At 33.8% G+C, this 5285-nt stretch overlaps 1 non-coding gene across 1 annotated transcript; it reads left to right on the forward strand.

Moving 5' to 3' along the window:
- Nucleotides 1-284: 284 nt before the first annotated feature.
- On the forward strand, nt 285-356 carry TRNAC-GCA (transfer RNA cysteine (anticodon GCA)). Its single transcript has one exon. It is a non-coding gene; the product is annotated as a tRNA-Cys (tRNA).
- The last annotated feature ends 4929 nt before the right edge of the window (nt 357-5285 follow it).

The following is a 5285-nucleotide window of genomic DNA, read 5'->3' on the forward strand; positions in this document are numbered from 1 at the left end:
GTTACGCGAATAGTTCCCAAAACTGGGCGTGAGTTTTATTTTTTTTTTTCCTATCGAATCATTGTAAAAGCTGAGGTGTCCATTTAAGAGAAAAAAAAGGAGCTGACGTATTTCACTGGGAGCATTCTCGACTGCTCAACATTAATGGTCTTTGATAGAGGCATACATAACAAAAAAATTTGAGGGCTAAAGACTGAAAATATTGCAATTTACATGGACTCTTTCACAAGCTTTTATTTTGTTATTAAGTTATGTAATAAAATATTATGATTTCTTTCAAGAATGGGTCCATAGCTCAGTGGTAGAGCATTTGACTGCAGATCAAGAGGTCACCGGTTCGAACCCGGTTGGGCCCTTTTTTACATTTTTTATTTTTATTTTTTTCCCCAATATGTTTGTTGAACAATTATGTTTGTTGAAAAACTACAATAGTAAGGAGCCTGGCCCAATACGTGTAATATGTGATTTCCCAGCGGCCCGAAGAGAAAAAAGCCCAAATTAATAGAAGACTTGAAAGAACCTCAAAAATCACCACACATTTTCTTGTTGCTAAACAATAATAAAAAGATCTGGGCTACCACGAGGATATCCCTATAGGGATGAGTGTTTCGAGATCGTTGTATCCGAGATCCAACGGTCCGAAAATCAAAAACAAAAAGGAAGAGAGAGAATATGGGTTTGTTTTTTATTTTCGGACCGTTAGATCTCGGATCCAACGGTCTCTGCTGGCGTCCCTATAGGCCCTAAAAAAAATACCTCAACTCTGCAATCGAAATTGCTGGTGTCATACTTTCGTATTTTTGACAACTAGGAAAAAGTTTGATTTTGGAGTGACCAAAAACCACTGGCTTTTATGTCTTGTACTCTTGTCAAGCAAATCAAATCGATTGAAATGTAAATCCGCGAAATTATATACTCCAGCAGTCCAGCACCAGGCACTGCAGATTTATGGTATGCTTTATTGCTTTACTAGGTATTGTCCGTGCCATAGCCACTTATTATGCTATTTGTGCATTAATCTTGATATATCTAACTGATCTAAGTATTTTCAAATGTGTGGGAATTTGTAGACATTTTCTTTAAAATTGCCACTACATATTGGTTGACATACTTTCTTGCTAGTGTTTATGGATGCCTAGTGATGCATAATAGTAGGGACGCGGTATTGGCACCCCACTTTATGGGATTGGCACCATTTTGGTAAAAAGTAAAACAATAATGGATATTCTTTATATGTCTTTTTACACCCCCACATACCCAATAGTTCTACGGCATCGGATTGCCGCGAGATCCCATATTTCACGGTAGGCAGTTGCCGTGAGATCGCACAATCTACGACATCGGGTTGTCGCGAGATCCCATATCCCACGGCAGATAGTTGCCGCGGAACATTTTTTTTGTGCTTTTTGTTTTTTTCACTTCAAATTTTGCGTATTGAACATACACGACATATAGATACCTCATTTTCTTCTTTAAAGCTTTTTTATACACTCCAAGAACAACACCAAAATCATGACAAAAAAAGTGTACAATCGAGACATAATTTTGCTATCTCATGACAAGTATTTTCATATGTTATAAGAAAAACTTGTGATCAAATTAATGAAGAAGAATTTTGATAATTAACACAAGCAAAACTATATTTTAGTGAACACAACCATCTCGCGGCAACTAACTTTTTTTATGGTGGCTATTAAAAAAAATATAAAAGAAAAAAAGATCCACGACAACCACCTTCCGTGGGATATGGGATCTCGCGACAACCCGATGCTGTGGATTGTGTGATCTCGCGGTAGCTTCTTGTCGTGAGTGTTTTTTATGTGATTAATGGAGGGGTGCCAGTACCTTTGAATTGGTCAAAGGAGTGCCAATTCCATAAAGTGGGGTGTCAATACCGCGACCCTAATAGTATGGGGGAATAAATGCAATTATTGAAATAGTGTAGATCTTGTTGTATCTTTGACACCTAATTTGAAGTCATGAATTGATGCCAATTATTATTTTTTTGTATAACGGATTAACCTAATATTCAATCCTAGAAAACAATTGAAATGATAAAATTCTATTCATCAAAATTTGAACACTTTTAACTCTGTATCATTTTCTTTGAGCGTCCAAGTATTCATAAACCGTAACAAATATATACTTCTCTCCCAGTATTTTCAACCAACATTAAATCCATTTCAATTTCAATGGAACTATAAAATGTAGTAATTCAATTCTCCTATATTAAAATCCATGAATGTGTGTTTTATGTAGTCGAGATCCCATTTAAGATGTCAGATATGCGTAAAATTTGGCCTCTTTATACCGCAATAATTTTCTAGACATTGGTTGACCACCCTTGATTGTGCAAGGTAAGCGTCCCATATAAGCTTCCACTGCATCTGAGGAATCAAATAACCACAACACTAAATAAAACAGAAGACTTCAGACTACCAATATCAATATTATTGGGGGTGGCTTTAAGTTTACACCAGATCTCGCACTAACAGTAAAAAAACATCTCCAGTGCAAAAAACTTGAAGTGTGTTCTTTCTTCAACAATTTGCAATATCCAGCACCTTTCATATTCAAAAGTGTCAACATACTTGCTGATTAGCCCCCAAGAGATCATAGTGAGTTTCTCATTTCAATAAAAGCCGGCAAAATCAGTTAGTCGTCTTATGAGGTTTCCAAATTGTTGAATGTCAATGCCATCGGCGCTTCCAATTGTCATAAAGTTTTGACACCCACACAGTGGATTTTTCACTTGATTTTGCACAAATATGACATTGTTGGCTATATTAAATTATTGACATAGCATATGCTAGATATTACGCCTTTGTGCTTGATATAACGAAAAAAAATTAATATATATATTAGAGCAAAAGTAGAAGTGAAACATGTTTAAAACAACATATGACTAAGAGCTTACTTAACCAAATTGTGACAAACATAAACGTGTCAGACTTGTTTAATTAGGTGTAACCAATTCAAGCTGGATCAAGGTATTGATAGTGTTATACATATAAGTTATATGCACTCCAAAACAAAATAAATAGGGAATATGTTGGAGGTTCTAGAGTTCAGTCTAGGGACTTAAGCACGCTACAATTATGTATTCACTGTCATGTTTCAAGGAAAAGAAAAAAGCTGCGTTGGAAAGTATGTTACAACACACCTAACTACTGAAATACATGTAACAACATGCAATGCCTTTTGCTCCTAGTAATCATAGGTTGCTCAATCACATCCAAAGAAAAGATCTACTCATTCAATGAGACAAAAGCAAAAATATATGTATATATCGGGATTGTAATAAAAGCACAACTAAATCAAGATTTAAACATTAGATCACTTGAGTGTCTGATATATAGTGATAGCTTTTACTATGACTGCGATATTGCTAAATTGATTTAGGTGCTCTTTGAGTTTGTAACCAATGCCTCCTGTCCTAAAATGCTTTGTGAATGCGTTTGAGCTAATAATTGTCAAAACTATGAACATTTACTATATGATTTGAGTGGTAGATTCAAAATTGCTAAAAGGTCAGCTCAACGTGAAAATACAAGATTTAAATAAAACTATGCAAAAGAAAATTATGCCAAAGAATTATAATTAATTAAACTTGATAATACATGATGTTACCTTGTGAGAAACTTAACCATTGTAGCTCACGTAAGGACTGTTTGGTTGAAATAAATTGGTTGCATATACCATTGAACCTTTTGGTGCTAAGAAGAGATAGTGTTCTTCCCAATTCACTCAACACACTTTTCCACATCCCCAAGAGGAGTTTTTTCAGCTCAATAAGCAGTGCTCTTGTATCTTCAACTTATTTTATGCACAACACATTTAAAACAATTAGGTTAATTTATTTGCGTTAAGTATGCATGTTGGCATGCCAGCGGTGCCATAAATGTGTAGGCTGTAAGAGTAAAATTAAGCAAAACAATTGACATTGTTAGTGCACGTCAAAAGGTTCTGATATAATTGAAATTAAAGAGCAAGGTGTCACTCGACCAAATTTATGGCATGAATGCGTATTTTGGATATTAAAATTGAAACATTACTCAGTCTTATCAATATATTCATACGCAAGTATGCCAAAAACAAAAATTGCTCACTAAAGCAACAATTACCAGAATACCTGCTTATATGGGCATACTGAGCAGAAGACAAAATTGTTTCGCTAATCTCCATTCGGTAAAACATCTCAACGTGAAAATACTTAAAATCGGAATTATCCAACGTCAACCGCAACTTAATTTAAACATAAGAAAGCATCCTATCAAGAAAAAGAGAATAATGAGGAAAAACTGCAAGGGAAGGGATGGATTGCATAGCAAACCCTAATTACTCAATCTTGAACACTTTTTGACAACTTGACTATAAAATCAAACCCAAAAAAAGAAAATTTAACCATTCAAACAAAAGAAAAAGAAAAAGAAGGCATGTATGACTATATATATACACACTCAACCACAAAATTGACATATGTCATGTTTGTAACAGTGCTACCAAGTGCATATTCAAACATTAACTTGCATAATAGAATTGCATTAGTGTCCACATTGCATATCAATGTAACACAATTGCATTAATGTAATTGTTGCACTACTATTATCAAGGGAAGTTGCAGGGATACGATTACCAGGATTACCTTCAATTCTCCCTAATGAAGAGCTGACAAATGTATAAATTTAACAAAGAGTAATCATACTAACATGCCTTGAGAAAGAGACTTTAATGAACTGACATGCCTCAAAAGAGAATCCAATGTTTTTTTTTAATAATATTTAATAGAGGATTAATAGTACGAATTAATTGATGGAGTAATTGATGGAATAATAGTGATCCCAACCACACACCTGTCAACATCTAATGCAGATCCCTATAAAATCTCCACCACTCTTTGTCTATCTATTTTGTTTTATTATAATAGACTAGATATAACTCGTGCCTTCGGCACAGTTGTCTTTATGTTTTTTAGAAAAAGAAAGTTAATATATATAATTACTCAATATCATTTGTTTAATGTTCACAAAAAAAACATATATTCCTAAGACATGTCAACTTTAACATGTAGTTGCAGTTTTTTACTTAATTGAGTAATTATTAATTATATTAATATGAGCTCTTATTGTCAACACAGTACATATTTTTATTTAGATACTTTAGTAGGATTTTTTTTCAATAAAAAAAATATAGCTAATTGTCAATGATGTTATTAGATTCAATTGATCTACATCTCTAGTGGCCAATCTTATTGGTATAGTTTTTTAAATCATGGAATATGTCTA

Source organism: Coptis chinensis, chromosome 2 (genome assembly GCF_015680905.1).
Source record: "Coptis chinensis isolate HL-2020 chromosome 2, ASM1568090v1, whole genome shotgun sequence".
In the NCBI taxonomy this organism is placed as follows: domain Eukaryota; kingdom Viridiplantae; phylum Streptophyta; class Magnoliopsida; order Ranunculales; family Ranunculaceae; genus Coptis; species Coptis chinensis.